The sequence below is a fragment of the Oncorhynchus tshawytscha genome, linkage group LG06 (genome assembly GCF_018296145.1).
Source record: "Oncorhynchus tshawytscha isolate Ot180627B linkage group LG06, Otsh_v2.0, whole genome shotgun sequence".
In the NCBI taxonomy this organism is placed as follows: domain Eukaryota; kingdom Metazoa; phylum Chordata; class Actinopteri; order Salmoniformes; family Salmonidae; genus Oncorhynchus; species Oncorhynchus tshawytscha.
Window position 1 is genome coordinate 33359414 of NC_056434.1, and position 20105 is coordinate 33379518.

General features: G+C 44.3%; 1 long non-coding RNA gene across 1 annotated transcript; it reads right to left on the minus strand.

Annotated features, from left to right (window-relative positions):
- Positions 1 to 1483: 1483 nt before the first annotated feature.
- On the minus strand, positions 1484 to 4299 carry LOC112245306. The gene is made up of 2 exons (XR_002952710.1): positions 4115 to 4299; positions 1484 to 3049 (listed from the first exon to the last, which is right to left on the minus strand). It is a non-coding gene; the product is annotated as an uncharacterized LOC112245306 (long non-coding RNA).
- Between the last annotated feature and the right edge of the window lie 15806 nt (positions 4300 to 20105).

Below are 20105 nucleotides of genomic sequence, written 5' to 3' on the forward strand. Positions count from 1 at the left end.
CATCAATGATGTCGCTCTTGCTGCTGGTGATTCTCTGATCCTCCTCTACGCAGACGACACCATTCTGTATACATCTGTCCCTTCTTTGGACACTGTGATACCAAATCTCCAAACGAGTTTCAATGCCATACAACTCTCCTTCCATGTCCTACAACTGCTCCTAAATGCAAATAAAACTAAATGCATGCTATTCAACCGATCGCTGCCCGCACCTGCCCGCCCATCCAGCATCACAACAACGGTTCTGACCTAGAATATGTGGACAATAACACATACCTAGGTGTCTGGTTAGACAGTAAAATCTACTTCCAGACTCACATTATTAAGTATCTCCAATCCAAAATTAAATCTAGAATCGGCTTCCTATTTCGCAATAAAGCATTCTTCACTCGTGCTGCCAAACATACCCTCGTAAAAATGATCCTACCGATCCTTGACTTCGGCGATGACATTTATAAAATAGCCTCCAACACTCTACTCAGCAAATTGGATGCAGTCTATCACAGTGCCATCCATTTTGTCACTAAAGCCCCATATACTACCCACCACTGCGACCTGTATGCTCACGTTGGCTGGCCCTCGCTTCATCTTCGTCGCCAAACCCATTGGCTCCAGGTCATCTATAAGTCTTTGCTAGGTAAAGCCCCGCCTTATCTCAGCTTACTGGTCACCATAGCGGCACAACAGGTATATTTCACTGGTCACCCCCATATCCTATTCCTCCTTTGGCCACCTTTCCTTCCAGTTCTCTGCTGCCAATGACTGGAATGAATTGCAAAAATCACTGGAGCTGGAAACTCATATCTCCCTCAGTAACTTTAAGCATCAGCTGTCAGAGCAGCTCACAGATCACTGCACCTGTACATAGCCCATCTGTAAATAGCCCATCCAACTCCCTCATCCCCATATTGTTATTTTGCTCCTGTTGTTTTGCTCCTTTGCAACCCAGTATCTCTACTTGCACATTCATCTTCTGCACATCGACCCCTCCCGTGTTTAATTGCGAAATTGTCATTACTTCGCCACTACGACCTATTTACTACGACCTCATTTCCACACACTGTATATAGATTTTTTATATTGTGTTATTCACTGTACATTTGTTTATTCCATGTTTAACTCTGTGTTGTTGTTTGTGTCGCACTGCTTTGCTTTATCTTGGCCAGGTCGCAGTTGTAAATGAGAACTTGGTCTCAACTGGCCTACCTGGTTAAATAAAGGTGAAGTAAAAAAAATAATTTTCACCATAGCTTTTGCAGTCCCTCTCTGCCAGGACACAAAAAGCGAACTGGGATTTCGAACAGAAGATCTGTCATTTCCCCCTTTTCCCTCCTGTGTTTTGTGCAATGCTTGCAGTTCTTCCTTTTGTCTTTTGGCATGTGTGTTGGATAGTGGCGCTCACCTTGAGTGGGGGGTCTGGTGATGGTTGTAAGGTTGCTTTGGGCCACCAATTCAGCCATTTCCAACACCAGCTGCTCTTGTACGGCCAACTGGGAGAGAGGGGTTTAACTTTTTTTTCATCTGCTTGTGGAGAATGGAAGCATTTGCTGTCGCCATGTCCACAAAGTGTAAAAAAAAACCATTATACCACTTCCTGGTCTTGAGGAGGACCTGGTAGTAGCCTATCAGAGCATCAGTTAGGTCGACACTCCCCATGCTGGCATTGTAGTCCTTCAAAGAAACAGGAATGGGGACATTATTCCTCACCCTTGCCTCATTGGCATTTTTCACCCTCCTTGAGACATGGTCGTTATTGAATGCCTTATGCTGTGTCGTTCTTCCATTTCACAAAAAACAGCTTGTTAGTCCTGATCCAACGTATGGTCCCCCTCTCCGCTGTCTTTGTCATGTCGTTTACCTTGGTATTGGGGAAACCGATTCTGGTAGGACGAATGGTCTCACAAGCCCATATTGTCCTTTTTCAAGAGGACTATGAAAAGCATGGGACTAGAAAAAAATTGTCCACAAAGAGCTTGTACCCACTGCCAAGTAAGGGGAAGTCCAGCCGCTGCATGACAGAGTCGTAACTAAGGCCCTTCCCAGTGGGTGTGATCGCCTTGCCTTCATAGATGAAAAAGTTCCACATGTAGGCAGAGTCTGAATCTGCTAACACAAAGAGCTTGTAGCCCCATTTGGTTGGCTTATGTTTCATATATTTCTTCAAGCCAATTCAAGCCTTTGTGGCAACCATCCACTCACATATAGATAGATTTTGAGCAGGCTGGAGGTAAGTTTTGCATGCCTCCACCATGTCATGATAAAGGGGCTTGACTCTTGCAAGACAATCATGCCCTGCAGTCCCCTTCTTCTGGTCATTCTCCTGATCCTTTTGTGGGTCACTCATGTGAAGACTACGGTTGATGGCCAGTAATAATTTTTCACTCATGAAGGAGGTGGGGAACTCGAAGTGATAGAGTGGGGACTTGCTCCAGTTGTCAACTAGTCTTGATACCTTGACCAGTCCCATGTAAATCACCAAGGAAATGTAGTCGAGCATGTCACCCAAGGTGACAGTTTTCCAGGACATCTTCCTTCCCCCCTGTTGCTTCTTGGCCCCATACATGTTGGTATTACTAATTAGTGTTCCCAGTACAGAGGTTGTAAAGTAGAGCTGAAACAGCTGTAAGGGGGTATATGTTTCATCACTAACCAACTGTGGGCTTAAACCTAAATGGTAGTTTGGGTTTAAACCTAAATTGATCTGTATCCTCATCATCTTCAAGGACTTCATGCCACCTGTCCTCAGTTTCATCTCCCTCTGTTGTGCTGCTTCCACTGCCTCTCCCTCTGCTCCCCCCTCTTCTTTCATGAGGCCTAGATCTCCTCCCTGCCCCTTCACCTCCAGATTAACTTGCAGAGAGGGGAGTGGTGCCAGGGCCGGCAGTGGGGGTGGTTGAAGAGGAGTGGGGCCTTTGTCGGGTGGTGGATGTAGAACCATCAGACTGTGTGATTGACATAGCAGTGGGGGGTGAAGACCTTGACCGGAGGGTGTGCTTGCTGGGGAGGGGCGGCCCAAATGTCATCGTCCAAATGCTCGACATCCTCCACTCTGTGGTGAATAAAATAAAGGGATATATTGTTGTAAGACACACAGAATTACGGTTTACTAAATTTACAAAACAACATTACTGTAAAATAAAAACACCAAGCCTAAACTGTATCTGTACAGGGACTCCGATAGGTGTGAAGCACACACACAATGCAAACAGTAACACTTTGGAGACAAAGACAGAGGTGAGAACCACTGTCATTCTCCTTCTCATCAGACTCAGGTGAGTCATCAGACTCACCTGGACTCCATCACCTCCTTGATTACCTGCCCTATATATGTCACTCCCTTCGGTTCCTTCCCCAGGCGTCATTGTTTCTGTTTCATGTCTGTGCGTTGTTCGTGTTTCCTGTTAAGTTTATTCATTAAATGTATTCACTCCCTGAATTTGCTTCCCAGCGCACACGTTACAACCACAAATGAACAAAGGCCATGAGAGTTCAGTGGCCTCTCCAAAGTTACAAGGATGAAACTTGGAACAGCAAACAGTGAACTAATATGAAACATAGACAATAACTACTTTGGAATTATATAACATTGAAATTACTTGTTACATAGGCCTATGTAAACTAAATATAAAGCACAAAAAGCAAACAACTTACAAAAAACGAAATACTTATAGTAAATTTGCTACATAACGTCATGGAAATAATTTACTTGCAGATCTAAAAGTGGATCGAATCCTTCTAGAAAGCCATCTTCGTCAACCGAGTCAAAATCCTCGTTGTCCAAATCGCTCCCCTGATCCTAGTCCGAATCCAGTATTTTATTCAAAGCTTCTATGTCAGTATTCTTATTCATAGCTGCCTTCTTTTTAGGTTCCTGTTTGATAGTCTTAGTCTTTCCCTTTTTTTCTTCTTTAGAAGCCATCGTTTATGCGTTTATGCTAAAGCGATGAAAGTAAAGCGATGAAATCTGTTGACAATGTAATGTAGCGTGCTCAGTGTGTCTCGTCAATGAGCCAGGTAGCAATAGTTCGCATTACGCATTAAAGGTAATTCATTTGAATTAATTTGATACCCCCCATGTAGCTATAGCTCAAACACAGACCAAATCGAAGCTTACCTTGTAAGATGTTTGCTGTTTGGTGACAACTTTGTGTAAAATAAACATTTAGACTCTCGGGGTAGGTGATCAATAGCGGTAGGTCACAGGCAGACAAATAAGACATCCACATGATCTGTGGATTCCCGGCTTTCGGTGTGTATCAACGTATTCCATGTTTATATTGTTTATGCTTCACAACACTAACCGGAATGTAGGCAACAGACATCTTGAAATGAGGTCATTGGCTCTGCCTGCCCTTATAAATTTGTATGCCCATATATGGTAGTAAGTCACACCAAAGATTTGATGGCACCGGTCAATAGACAAGCTTCCTACAGATACCCTGCTTTTGCAGATAGAGGCTAATTCTGACGTGAGACTATGAGAGCTGGTAGGTGTACCAAGCACCCAGGGGTAATGCCTGATCCTGTTAATGATGAGGGAGACACACATAGTGTGTGTGTGTGTGTGTGTGTGTGTGTGTGTGTGTGTGTGTGTGTGTGTGTGTGTGTGTGTGTGTGTGTGTGTGTGTGTGTGTGTGTGTGTGTGTGTGTGTGTGTGTGTGTGTGTGTGGTGTGTACATGCGCTTGTGTTTTGGCCCAAGCAGTCTGGGGAGTAGCAAGCAAATTGAGCATGGAGGCAAGTTAAGGAATGGAGCAGGGAGAGGACAGCATGACTGTCAAACAGGATGTGCTTAGTTAAACATTCTGTTCAACACACACATACATACACATACATAGTAGCTACACACCCTTTTCAGCACACTCATCAGATAGAACAGAAAGCCTAGAGAGAAGGCCCCACACACAGATCAGTGTGTGTGTGTGTGTGTGTGTGTGTGTGTGTGTGTGTGTGTGTGTGTGTGTGTGTGTGTGTGTGTGTGTGTGTGTGTGTGTGTGTGTGTGTGTGTGTGTGTGTGTGTGTGTGTGTGTGTGCGTGTATGTGTGGACGTGTTTAACTGTTTAAACAAACAAAAATTTGACCAACTGGGGACATTTTGTTAGTCCCCACAAGGACAAATGCTATTTCTAGGGGGTTTTGGGTTAAGGTTAGAATTAGGTTTACGGTTAGGTGCTAGGGTTACGGTTAGGTTTTTGGGTTAAGGTTAGGTTAGGTTTAGGGGTTAGGGAAAATAGGATTTTGAATGGGACTGAACTATGTGTCCCCACAAGGTTAGCTGTACAAGACTGTCCGTGTGTGATGTATTACCCTATTCCTTCGCCCCACGGGACGTTGGGATGCATCCAAGGCGCTGGCAGCAGTGACAGCATCATAAACTAAATGTAGCTGTGGCAGAGAGAGAGAGAGAGAGAGAGAGAGAGAGAGAGAGAGAGAGAGAGAGAGAGAGAGAGAGAATGTAACTGCAAAAAAACACCAAATGTGATTGGGAAATCGTTCTGCCACTGGAGGGAAAAACACTTTTTCCTCCTGTCACAAACAGACACATACAAACACATACACACACACATTCTCCTCCTTTCCAACAAGTTAATAGATATTCAGCACAGCACAGCTTCCACAACATGTTATAATTCAGTCCTGGAATTGTATTTTGTCTCTCTAAACATTTACACTACCTAAAAGTAAAGATCAAACCACAATTTAGGAGACTGATATCCGTAAACAGTGCAGGCTGTCATTATATGCCACCACACTTGTTTAACCCTTCAAGGCCTGTTTCTCTTTCATACCGTTTATCATCTCCCACAATGGTGATCCACTACCTCGCATCAGCATTCAGTGTGTGTGCGTGCGTGCGTGCGTGTGTGTGTGTGTGTGTGTGTGTGTGTGTGTGTGTGTGTGTGTGTGTGTGTGTGTGTGTGTGTGTGTGTGTGTGTGTGTGTGCGTGTGCGCCTGCGTGCATGCAGTGCGTGTACTTACCCTCAATCAGCCAAAATAATAATGTACCTACCTTGGCATCTGAAGGAGAGCAGTGTGTGTATGTCGGTTGAGTTTCAGGGGACAGAGGAATATTAACACCACACTAGCTCTCGTATCTGGCACTGGCAACAGAAGCCCCAGAGTTCATTTCATTATTAAAGATAACTCCTGCACACACACTTGCCTCCGACGGGTCTACAAAAAGGTTGCTGACCAAACATCAACAATAAACAACACCTGCAGAGGTGACTGTGTGTTCAGGACGTATCTTTAATACCAGTCAGTCCAGCAATGAAGCCTTTCTGGTAAACTCCTGAACTCTACTGCAGGATCAGAATGAGGGTCTCAAACAGTTGGCCAGAACCAGCCACCATTTTGCCTTTGCAGAGTGAGAGAATAACTATTGGCTATGGTACCATTGAAATGCACTCTTACTGGTAAGCCTTAATAATTTGTATCCATGTTTCTGCAACTGCTGTGAAATAGTGACTAATTATAATTTGAACAAAGGGACCAAATAGAGTGTCAGGGGAGAGAGGCCTGGCCAGAGGCAGAACAAGGGAGAGAAGCCTGGCCAGAGGCAGAAATGGCCAGAGGCACCATATGGGATAGACGGAAGGAGGATGAAAGAAGGAGGGGGAGCTCCTGATTGCCAAGGCTGTGAAGGGGGCCTCAGCCTTGTCCAACAGAAACGACATACATCCCTGCATGTAGAGTAAAACATTGAATTAGCTCTATTCATTTCTATCTGCAACATTTAGAAACACATTCTGGCTAGAGTACTACCAAGAAAGGAGGCAGAGCAAGACAGACAGGGGGAATATGTCTGGTGGAGAGGGAAACAAAGAGAGAGGCACAAACAGAGTAGGCAGGCTACTGAAGAGAAGATTAACGAGTGAGAGTATACTGTAGCGTGTGTGGGAAACAATCTGCTGAGGTCTACCCGGAGTGAGAATGAGTATGTGAGAGAGAAAGCTACAGAGAGAAGGACGTGCTGACGAGGACTACCAGGGTAGAGCTTTAATATTGCATGTGTCCTAGTTTCAACTGCTCCCCTCGGGACAGCACAGAGACAGAGGGAGGAGGAGACCGACACAGTGATTTTTAAAGGTCCAGTGTAGTCAAAAACGTGATTTCCCTGTGTTTTATACAGTAGTTTGGACACACCTACTCATATTTTACATTCTTCAAAGTAGCCAACCTTTGCTTGATGAAAGCTGTGCACACTCTTGGCATTCTCTCAACCAGCTTCATGAGGAATGCTTTTGAAACAGTCTTGAATGAGTTCCCACATACGGTACCAGTCAAAAGTTTGGACACACCTACTACTCTTTCTTTGTGGTAACTATTTTCTACATTGTAGAATAATAGTGAAGACATCAAAACTATAAAATAACATATGGAATCATGTAGTAACCAAACAAATCAAATAAATAAATTAAACAAATCAAAAACTGTTTTATATTTTAGATTCTGCACAGTAGCCACCCTTTGCCTTCATGACAGCTTCACACACTCTTGGCATACTCTCAACCAGCTGAATGAGGAATGCTTTTCCAACTGTCTTGAAGGAGTTCCCACATATGCTGAGAACTTGTTGAATGCTTTTCCTTTACTCTGCGGTCCAACTCATCCTAAACCATCACAATTGGGTTGAGGTCTGGTGATTGTGGAGGCCAAGTAATCTGATGAAGTACTCCATCACTCTCCTTCTTGGTCAAATAGCCCTTGCACAAATTTGGACTCATCAGACCAAAGGACAGATACCACCGGTCTAATTTCCATTGCTCGTGTTTCTTGGCCCAAGCAAGTCTCTTCTTATTATTGGTGTCCTTTAGTAGTGGTTTCTTTGCAGAAATTTGACCATGAAGGCCTGATTCACGCAGTCTCCTCTGAACAGTTGATGTTGAGATGTGTCTGCTACTTCAACACTGTGAAGCATTTATTTGGGCTGCAATCTGAGGTGACGTTAACTCTAATGAACAAATCCTCTGCAGCAGAGGTAACTATGGGCCTTCCTTTCCTGTGGCAGTCACCATGAGAGGCAGTTTCATCATAACACTTGATGGTTTTTGCGACTGCATTTGAAGAAACTTGAAAAGTTCTTAAAATGTTCCAGATTGACTGACCTTCATGTCTTAAAGTAATGATGGACTGTCATTTCTCTTTGCTTATTTGATCTGTTATTGCTCAAATGTGGACTTGGTCTTTTACCAAATAGAGCTATCTTCTGTACACCACACCTGCCTTATCACAACACAACTGATTGGCCAAAAATGTACTTTTAATTTAAATGCATTCCAGGTGGCCTCATGAATCTGGTTGAGAGAATGCCAATAATGTGCAAAGCTGTCATCAAGGCAAAGGGTGGCTACTTTGAAGAATCTAAAATCTAAAATATATTTTGATTTGTTTAACACTTTTTTGGTTACTACATGATTCCATATGTGTTATGTCATAGTTTTGATGTCTTGACTATTATTCTACAATGTAAAAAATTGTAAAAATAAAGAAAAACCCTGGAATGAGTCGGTGTGTCCAAACTTTTGACTGGTACTGTACATTTGCAAAATTGTCTAAAAAACTGTTTTCTGTTTGTCATTATGGGGTATTATGTGTAGATTGATGAGGAAAATGTTTTATTTAATACATTTTAGAATGAGGCTGTAATGTAAAATAAGTGTGGAAAAAAGGAAGACGTCTGAATACTTCCCGAATGCACTTGATGTTGATTCCATGTTTCATCAAAGATCCCAGAAATGTTCCATCTGCACAAAAGCGTATTTCTCATAAGCCACCTCCAACGTCATTTTAGAGCATTTGGCAGTACGCCCAACGGGCCTCACAACTGCAGACTACGTGTAGACCACATGCCAGCCCACAACCTCCACATCTGAGACCAGCCACCCGGACAGCTGATGAAACGGAAGAGTATTTATATCTGTAATAAAGCCCTTTTGTGTGGAAAAATATGTGATATATTTCAAAAATATATATATATGAACTGTAAATCAGTAAAATTGTTGAAATTGTTGCATGTTGCATTTATATTTCTGTTCAGTGTAAAAGAACATCAAAATGGTTTCATCATCCAGCTCTTCTTGGAAAGAGGAATCATCAGAATCAGCCATTGTAATTATTTAGCAATCTCTGATAGACAGTGCATGGTAACATAGGTCTCATGAACCTGTAGAAACTGGTAGCACCACCGTTTTGACCAAGCCTGCCTTTGAGGATGGGAACACAATTGGACAAGGAAGTATGGCTTCCGTCAGGCTGTAGTCTTTACAAAGTCAGGGAAATTTGTAAACCTAGATTTCCTGTAATGTCGTGGAAGAAAGGAACATCGTTGAGTCCAATAGAACTCGGCAGTTTGTAGTCCTAAAACCCAGCAATGAGTTACCTCTGGGTCGTTCATCCATGCCTATGGGAAAATGAATGGAGAAAGAATAGGTTTGGGGAATAAACACAGAAATAAGATCTGAGTTCAACAGGCTTAGGAGATCTTATACTTTTTGTTCTATGAGATAATAGTGGTCAGTTAACATTACATTTATTAATCTGTCACATGATCTCAGTATACTATATATACAGTACACCTGTTCTGAAAGGCCCCAGAGTCTGCTAAGCAAGGGGCACCACTAAGCAAGGGGCACCACCAAGCAAGCGGCACCATGAAGACCAAGGAGCTCTCCAAAGTTGTGGAGAAGTACAGATCAGGGTTGGGTTATAAAACAATATCCAAAACTTTGTACATCCCATGGAGTACCATTAAATCCATTATTTAAAAAAATTAAGAATATGGCACCACAACAAACCTGCCAAGAGGGGGCCGCCCACCAAAGCTCACAGACCAGGCAAGGAGGGTATTAATCAGAGAGGCAACAAAGAGACAAAAGATAACCCTAAAGGAGCTGCAAAGTTCCACAGAGGAGATTGGAGTAACTGTCCAAAGGACCATTTTAAGCCGTACACTCCACAGAGCTGGGCATTACAGAAGTGTCCAGAAAAAAAGCCATTGCTTAAAAGAAAAAAAATAAGATAACAAATTTGGTGTTCGCCAAAAGGCATGTGGGAGACTCTCCAAACATATGGAAGAAGGTACTCTGGTCAGATGAGACTAAAATGTAGCTTTTGGGCCATCAAGGAAAATGCTATGTCTGGCACAAACCCAACACCTCTCATCCCCACAGTGAAGCATGGGTGTGGCAGTATCATGCTGTGGGGATGTTTTTCTTCGGCAGGGAATGATGGATGCCACTAAATACAGGGAAAATACAGGGAAATTCTTGAGGGAAAACTGTTTCAGTCTTCCAGAGATTTGAGACTGGGACGGAGGGGTATGCATTGGTGGGGCTGGCGATCATACACCTTCCAACGCCATGCAGAGAATAATTGTTAATAGGATTCAAGAACGGAGAGTATGGGGTGAGATTGAGTGTGATGAAAAGAGCGTGCCCTGTGAACCAATTGCGGACCACAGCAGCTCGGTGGACACTAACATTGGTCCAGATGATAACGTATCTGGACTGCTCTGGCCCGTGTTCATTAGGGATTAGTCTGTTGTGGAGGGTGTCCAGAAACGAGAGAATGTGGGCAGTGTTGTATGGGCCTAGGATTGCATGATGGTGAAGGATGCCGTTTTGACTAATAGCCACACACATTGTTATGTTGCCATCACATTGTCCTGGGACGTTGACGATGGCAGGGTGCCCGAGGATATTTCTGTCGCGGCCCCTTGTTTTTGCAAGGTTGAAACCTGCCTCGTCCACATATATTAGCTCATTATGCATTGCATCTGCTTCTAGCTCCATGAGTCTCTGAAAGAGGCAAGACATAACAATGTAGCACAGTACGAAAATACTTTATTTAATCAGGTAGGCCAGTTGAGAACATGTTCTCATTTTCAACTGCAATCTGGCCAAGATAAAGCAAAGCAGTGCAACAAAAACTACAACACAAAGTTAGACGTAAAAAAATGTACAGTCAATAACACAATATAAAAATCTATGTACAGCGTGTGCAAATGTATAAGAATAGGTAGGTAAGGCAATAAATAGGCCATAGAGGCAAACAAATTACCATTTAGCATTAACACTGGAGTGATAGATGTGCAAGTAGAGATACTGGGGTGCAAAAGAGCTAGAGGATAAATAACAATATTGGGATGATTTAGACGGGTGTGCTATTTACAGACTGGCTGGGTACAGGTACAGTGATCGGTAAGCTGTTCTGACAGCTGATGCTTAAAGTTTGAGAGGGAGTTATAAGACTCCAGCTTCAGTGATTTTTGCAATTCGTTCATGTCATTGGCAGCAGAGAACTGGAAGGAAAGACGGCTTTGGGAATGGAGAGTGAAATATAACTGCTGGAGCGCGTGCTACGGGTAGGTGTTGCTATAGTGAACAGTGAGCTGAGATAAGGCGGGGCATTACCTAGCATAGACATAGATGACCTGGAGCCAGTGGGTTTGGCGACGAAGATGAAGCGAGGGCCAGCCAACGAGAGCATACAGGTCGCAGTGGTGGGTAGTATATGGGGCTTTAATGACAAAACTGATAGCACTGTGATAGACTGCATCCAATTTGCTGAGTAGAGTGTTGGAGGTTATTTTGTGAATGACATCGCCGAAGTCAAGGATCGATAGAATAGTCAGTTTTACGAGGGTATGTTTGGCAACGTGATTGAAGGAGGCTTTGTTGCGAAATAGGAAGCCGATTCTAGATTTAATTTTGGATTGGAAATACTTAATAATGTGAGTCTGGAAGGAGATTTTACTGTCTAACCAGACACCTAGGTATTTGTTATTGTCCACATATTCTAGGTCCGAACCGTCCAGAGTTGTGATGCTGGATGGGCGGGCAGGTGCGGGCAGCGATCGATTGAATAGCATGCATTTAGTTTTACTTGCATTTAAGAGCAGTTGGAGGACACGGAAGGAGAGTTGTATGGCATTGAAACTCGTTTGGAGATTTGTTATCAAAGTGTCCAAAGAAGGGCCAGATGTATACAGTATAGTGTCATCTGCGTAGAGGTGGATCGGAGAAACACCAGCAGCAAGAGCGACATCCTTGATATATACAGACAAAAGAGTCAGCCTAAGAATTTAACCCTGTGGCACCCCCATAGAGACTGCCAGATGTCCGGACAACAGACCCTCTGATTTGAGACACTGAACTCTATCTGTGAAGTAGTTGGTGAACCAGGAGAGGCAGTCATTTGAGAAGCCAAGACCATTGAGTCTGCCGATAAGAATGCGGTGATTGACAGAGTCGAAAGCCTTGGCCAGGTCGACGAAGACGGCTGCACATCAAGAGATTGAATAGGCTAGTAATAGGGGTTCCAACAATTTTGGCAGATCATTTTAGAAAGAGAGGTTCAAGATTGTCTAGCCCAGCTGATTTGTAGGGATCCAGATCTTTCAGATCTTTCAGAACATCAGCTGTCTGGATTTGTGTAAAGGAGAAGCGGGGGGGGGGGACTTGGGCAAGTTGCTGCAGGGGGTGCTGAGATGTTGGCCGGGGTAGGGTTAGCCAGGTGGAAAGCTTGGCCAGCCGTAGAAAAATGCTTATTGAAATGATCAGTTATCGTAGATTTATCGGTGGTGACAGTGTTTCCTATCCTCAGTGCAGTGGGCAGCTGGGAGGAGGTGCTCTTATTCTCCATGGACTTTACAGTGCCCCAGAACTTTTTGGAATTAGTGCTACAAGATGCAAATTGTAAAAAGCTAGCCTTAGCTTTCCTAACTGACTGAGTATATTGATTCCTCACTTCCCTAAAAAGTTGCATATCGCACTATTCAATGCTAATGCAGAATGCCCCAGGATGTTTTTGTGCTGGTCAAGGGCAGTCAAGTCTGGGGTGAACCAAGGGCAATATTGGTTTCTGGTTCTACATTTTTTGAATGGGGCATGCTTATTTAAGATGGTGATGAAAGCACTTTTAAAGAGCAACCAGGCATCCTCTACTGACGGGATGAGGTCAATATCCTTCCAGGATACCCTGGTCAGGTTAGAAAGGCCTGCTCACTGAAGTGTTTTAGGGAGTGTTTGACAGTGATGAGGGGTGGTCTTTTGACGCGGACAAATTACGCACGCAGGCAATGAGGTAGTGATCACTGAGATCCTGGTTGAAGACATCAGAGGTGTATTTAGAGGGCAAGTTGGTCAGGATAATATCTAAGAGGGTGCCCATGGTTACAGATTTAGAGTTGTACCCGGTAGGTTCCTTGATCATTTGTGTGAGATTGAGGGCATCTAGCTTAGATTGTAGGATGGCCGGAGTGTTAAGCATGTCCCAGTTCAGGTCACCTAACAGTACAAATTCTGAAGGTAGATGGGGGGCACTTAATTCACATATGTTTGTCCAGGGCACAGATGGGGGCTGAAGGGGGTCTATAACAAGCGGCAACGGTGAGAGACTTGTTTCTGGAAAGGTTGATTTTTCCCCTTTGGCAGATCTATCTGGTCAGAAAATTTTATAGTTAAGGGACGGAAATTTCAGAATTTTTGGTGGCCTTCCTAAACCAGGATTCAGACACGGCTAGGACACCTGGGTTGGCGGAGTGTGCTAAAGCAGTGAATAAAACAAACTGAGGGAGGAGGCTTCTAATGTTAACATGCATGAAACCAAGGCTTTAAAGGGTAACAGAAGACAACAAATGAGAGCGCCTGGGGAATGGGAGTGGAGCTAAGGGCTGCAGGGCCTGGGTTAACCTCTACATCACCAGAGGAACAGAGGAGGAGTGGGATAAAGGTATGGCTAAAGGCTATAAGAACTGGTCGTCTAGTGCATTCGGAACAGAGAGTAAAAGGAGCAGATTTCTGGGGGCGGGAGAATAGATAGCTCCAGGCTAACTAGCTCCAGGCTAACTGGTGCTTGCTTCAGGACAGAGACGTTAGCCAGGAGTAGCCACTCGGATATTAGCTAGCTAGCAGCGATGATCCGGTGCAAAGGTTCAGAGCTTCTGGTAGGAATCTGGAGATATGGTAGAGAAAAAGCAGCTCGTTATGCCCTGTGTAGCTATAGCACTGTGCAGGCTGGCAGGAGTTGCCTGGGCTGAGGCTGGCTGTCCAGGTTAACGGTGATGATCGCTAGCAGAGGCTAACTGACTACTAACTAGTAGCTAGTTAGCTGGCTAGCTGTTGATAGGGGTTCCGGTTCTAAAGTGTAAAAAATATCACCACATTGGGTGAGGCGGGTTGCAGGAGAGTATGTTCAGTCCGTAGATGGAAATTGACATTAAAAATCTAAAAAATATATACAAAATATGTATAAAGAAAACAATATATACATGGGACGAGACGGGACAAGGCAAAACAGATGCCCGACATCTACGCCATCTTATGTGTGCGTGATATGATGATGTAGCACCATACACTTCCAGATCCAGTACCAATGATAGGATAGTATAGCTTACCTGCACATATTCAAATCTCAGTTGTTTTACACGGTCTGAGTTTCTTTTGAAAGTGACTCTGTACAGCTGCTTCGTCCTAATTCTATTGCATTTCAGTAGACAAGGCAGTGCAGAGAGACTCACTCTGTTGACGTTTTGGAATATAGTGTTATCTGCCATTGTGTGGTCCTGCAGTTCTCTGAGTCTGATGCAGTTATTTGCCATGACCATATTTACAATGTGGGTCTCCTGCTCTGGGGTGAACAGTGAACCTCTTCAATTATTGGTTTTCTTGCAGTTCTGTAAAAACATTTGAAAAGTTTAAGTGATAGATCCTTCTCATTATGAAAGTACAGTACATATTACTGTACCAGTAAGACTTCAGCACTTACAGTTACTTACCGGTTCTCATTTCTTAATATCCAATGTGTTCCATTGCCATACTAGTTGCCAATCTTTTTATCCCTTGCTTACTATCTAGCCAACTATGGCTAACTTACGTCACGTCACAAATTGCAGCCAGAATAACAGCAAAGTAGCTGCATTTGCGTTTGTTTAACCTGTTTTTTAGTGACATTTTTTTGGATACATCCATAACAATAAGCTAATGATACCCGATTTCGCCTGGCATAGAAAATGTGCTCTCTCATCAGAACACTGTTGTTAAGAGTAGCTAGCCAAAAACACAGCTAACACAATCACTTGAAACTGGAGCTGGAAAGACAGCTGCACTTCTTTTCGTTTGACCGGTTTTCTACTGATTGTTCTTTGCATACACATTATTTTTACAATTCTTTACATTGTAGAATAATAGTGAAGACATCAAACCTATAAAATAACACATATGGATTCATGTAGTAACTAAAAAAGTGTTAAACAAATTTACAAATATTTTAGATTTTAGATTCTTCAAAGTAGCCACCCTTTGCTATGATGACAGCTTTGCACACTCTTGGAATTCTCACACTCTTTTCCAACAGTCTTGAAGGAGTTCCCACATATGCTGAGCACTTGTTTGGCCTCTTTTCCTTCACTCTGCAGTCCAACACATTCCAAACCATCTCAATTGGGTTGAGGTTGGTTGATTGTGGAGGCCAGATCAACTGATGCAGCACTCCATCACTCTCCTTCTTGGTCAAATAGCCCTTACACCGCCTGGAGGTGTGTTGGGTCATGGTCCTGTTGAAAAACAAATGATAGTTCCAATAAGAGCAAACCAGATGGGATGGCGTATTGCTGCAGAATGCTGTGGTAGCCAGGCTGGTTAAGTGTGCCTTGAATTCAAAATAAATCACAGACAGTGTCAACATCAAAGCACCCCCACACCATCACACGTCCTCTCCATGCTTCATGGTGGGAACCACACATGCAGAGATCATCCATTCACCTACTCTGGGTCTCACAAAGACACGGCGGTTCGAACCCAAAATCTCAAATTTGGACTCATCAGATTTCCACCAGTCTAATGCCCGTGCTCGTGATTCTTGGCAGAAGCAAGGCTCTTCTTATTATTGGTTTCCTTTAGTAGTGGTTTCTTTTGCAGCAATTCGAGCATGAAGGCCTGATTCACACATTATCCTCTTGAAAGTTGATGTTGAGATGTGTCTGTTACTTGAACTCTGTGAAGCATTTATTTGGGTTGCAATCTGAGGTGCAGTTAACTCTATGAACTGATCAATCAAATGTATTTATAAAGCCCTTTTTACATCAGCCGATGTCACAAAGTACAGAAACCCAGCCTAAAACTCCAAACAGCAAGCAATACATATGTAGAAGCACGTTGGCGAGGAAAAACTCCCTAGAAAGGTCAGAATCTAGGAGGAACCAGGCTCTGAGAGGGTGAAGATTATAACTGTAAATGGCCAAGATGTTCAAAAGTTCATAAATGACCAGCAGGGTAAAATAATAATAATCACAGTGGTTGTAGAGGGTGCAACAGGTCAGCCGAGGTCAGCCAGGTCAGCCGAGCATTCAGAGTTAGATACAGCAGGTGCGGTAGAGAGAGAGTTGAAAACAGCAGGTCCAGGACAAGTTAGCACATCCAGTGAACAGGTCAGGGTTCCATAACCACAGGCAGAACAGTTGAAACTGGAGCATCAGCATGACCAGGTGGACTGGGGACAGCAAGGAGTCATCAGGTCAGGTGGTCCTGAGGCATGGTCCTAGGGCTCAGGTCCTCAGAGAGAGAGAGAGAGAAAGAGAGAAAACAGAGAGAGAGAGAGAGAGAGAGAGTCAGAGGGAGCATACTTATTCACACAAGACACCGGAAAAGACAGGAGAAACGCTACAGATATAACAGACTGACCCTAGCCCCCCGACACATAAACTATTGCAGCAAAAATACTGGAGGCTGAGACAGGAGGGGTCGGGAGACACTGTGGCCCCGTCCGACGATATCCCCAGACAGGGCCAACCAGGCACCCCACTCACTTTGTCAAAGCACAGCCGCCACACTACAAGAGGGATATCTTAAAATCACCAACTTACTACCCTGAGACAAGGCCGACTAATTCCCACGAAGATCTCCCCCACGGCATTAACCCGAGGGGTGTGCCAACCGGACAGGCAGATCAAGTCAGTGACTCAACACACTCAAGTGACTCACCACTCCTAGGGACAGCATGGAAGAGCACCAGTAAGCCAGTGACTCAGCCCCCGTAATAGAGATAGAGGCAGAGAATCCCAGTGGAGAGAGAGGACAGGCAGAGACCGCAAGGGCAGTCTGTCTTGCCAGTGCCTTTCCGTTCACCTTCACCTTCACACCCCTGTGCCAGACTACACTCAATCATTAGGACCTACTGAAGAGATGAGTCTTCAATAAAGACTTAAAGGTCGAGACTGTGTCTGCGTCTCTCACATGGATAGGCAGACTATTCAATTAAAAATTGAGCTCTAAAGGAAAAAGCCCTGCCTCCAGCTGTTTGCTAAGAAATTCTAGGGACAATAAGGAGGCCTGCGTCTTATGACCATAGCGTATGTGTAGGTATGTACGGCAGGACCAAATTGGAAAGATAGGTAGGAGCAAGAAGATGTAATGCTTTGTAGGTTAGCAGAAAAACCTTAAAATCAGCCCTAGCCTTAACAGGAAGGAAGTGTAGAGAGGCTAATATGAGTAAAATGATCACATTTTGGGATTCTAGTCAACATTCTAGCAGCCGTGTTTAGCACTAACAAAAGTTTATTTAGGGCATTATCCAGGTAGACAGAAAGTAGCGCAGTAATCTAATCTTGAGGTGACAAAAGCATGGATTCATTTCTCTGCATCATTTTGGACAGAACATTTTGGATTTTTGCAAATAATGTACAGTTGAAGTCTGACTTTTACATACACTTAGGTTGGAGTCATTAAAACTTGTTTTTCAACCAATCCACAAATGTCTTGTTAACAAACTATAGTTTTGGCACGTGGGTTATGACATCTACTTTGTGAATGACACAAGTAATTTTTCCAACAATTGTTTACAGACAGATGATTTCACTTATAATTCACTATTTCACATTTCCAGTGGGTCAGAAGTTTACATATACTAAGTTGACTGTGCCTTTAAAGAGCTTGGAAAATTCCAGAAAATTCTGTCATGGATTTAGAAGCTTCTGATAGGCTAATTGACATAATTTGAGTCAATTGGAGGTGTACCTGTGCTTGTTTTTCAAGGCCTACATTCAAACTTAGTGCCTCTTTGCTTGACATCATGGTAAAATCAAAATAAATCAGCCAAGACCTCAGAAAACAAATTATAGACCTCCACAAGTCCGGTTCATCCTTGGGAGCAATTTCCAAATGCCTGAAGGTACCACGTTCATCTGTACAAACAATAGTAACCCTGTATAAACACCATGGGACCACGCAGCCATCATACCGCTCAGGAAGGAGACACGTTCTGTCTCCTAGAGGTGAAGGTACATTGGTGCGAAAGGTGCAAATCAAAAAGTGCAAATTAATCCCAGAACAACTGTCACGCCCTGGCCTTAGTTATCTTTGTTTTCTTTATTATTTTGGTTAGGTCAGGGTGTGACATGGGGGATTTATGTGTTTTGTCTGGTCTAGGGGTTTTGTATGTTTATGGGGCTGTTTCCTTTCTAGGTAGTTTTGTATGTCTATGGTTGCCTAGATTGGTTCTCAATTAGAGGCAGCTGTCTGTCGTTGTCTCTGATTAGGAACTATATTTAGGCAGCCATGTTCTTTGGGTATTTTGTGGGTGATTGTCTTCTGTCTTTGTGTCTATGCACCAGATAGGACTGTTTCGGTTTTCACATTTGTTGTTTTGTATTTTGTAGTGTTCACGTTTATTGTCGTTATTAAATATGTTGAACACTAACCACGCTGCATTTTGGTCCTCCTCTCCTTCAGCGGAAGAAAAACGTTACAGAATCACCCACCACAACAGGACCAAGCAGCGTGGTGACAGGCAGCGGCAGCAGGAGCAGCGCAAGGAGGAATGGACATGGGAGGACGAGATGGACGGAAAAGGTCCCTGGGCAGAGCCAGGGGAATATCGCCGCCCCAAAGCAGAGCTGGAGTCAGCGAAAGCAGAGAGGCGGCATTATGAGGAGCTAGCACGGCAGAGCGGCTGGAAGCCCGGGAGGCGGCCCCAAAAATGTATTGGGGGGGTCACAGGGAGAGTGTGGCAGAGTCAGGAGTCAGACCTGAGCCAACTCTCCCTGTTTACCGTGAGGAGCCAAGGATGGAACCAGAGCCGGTGTTGGAGGTGAGCGAAGCAGAGACAGTGAAGGAGTTAATGGACAAATTTGAGGAGAGTGAATGGAGGGGAGATTATGAGACATTCGAGGAGTTGTTGATAAAATTGGAGGTGAGTGAAGAGAGAGAGCTGTCGGTTTGGCGCAGTATGCACGGCATTCACCCTGAGGAGCGTGTTAGCTGTCTGATGCCACATGTGTCAGTTCCTAGTACTCATCCTGAAACATGTGTTAAAGCTCCGGAACAATTGATGCCGGCTATACACACCAGGTCTCCAGAGTACCCTCACAACCCGGGGTGTTCTGTTCCTGCTCCCCACACTCGCCCTGAGGTGCGGGTCCTCGGCCCAGTACCACCAGTGCCGGCACCACGCACCAGGCCTACAGTGCGCCTCACCTGTCCAGAGCTGCTAGAGTCTCTCGTCTGTCCTGAGCCGCCAGAGCCGCCAGTCTGTCCTGAGCCGCCAGAGCCGCCAGTCTGCAAGGAGCCGCCAGAGCCGGCAATCTGCAAGGAGCCGCCAGAGCCGCCAGTCTGCAAGGAGCCGCCAGAGCTGCCAGTCTGCAAGGAGCCACCAGAGCCGCCAGAGCCGCCAGTCTGCAAGGAGCCGCCAGAGCCGCCAGTCAGCCAGGATCCGCCAGAGCCGCCAGTCAGCCAGGATCCGCCATGGCCGGCAGTCAGCCAGGATCCTTCAGAGCCAGTGAACCGCCGAGGTCCTTCACAGTTTTATTTGAGTCGACTGTACAACCATCAATAATTATTGTCTGATCCAACAGAAGATCTCTTTGTTTCCTGGGTCCTAGAACTATTTTAATTGTGCCGCAATCCACTTCCTTATGTATGAAAAAGAAGGTTTCAAGGGGGGACAGATTTGGTGCTTCATCATATTTCATTGAAATGTACAGCTGTGTATCGTTGGCATAGCAGTGAAAGTTAATATTGTGTTTCCCGAATGACATCTCCAAGAGGTAAAATATATAGTGAAAACATTAGTGGTCTTAAAATGGAACATTGAGGAACACTGAAATTTGAGG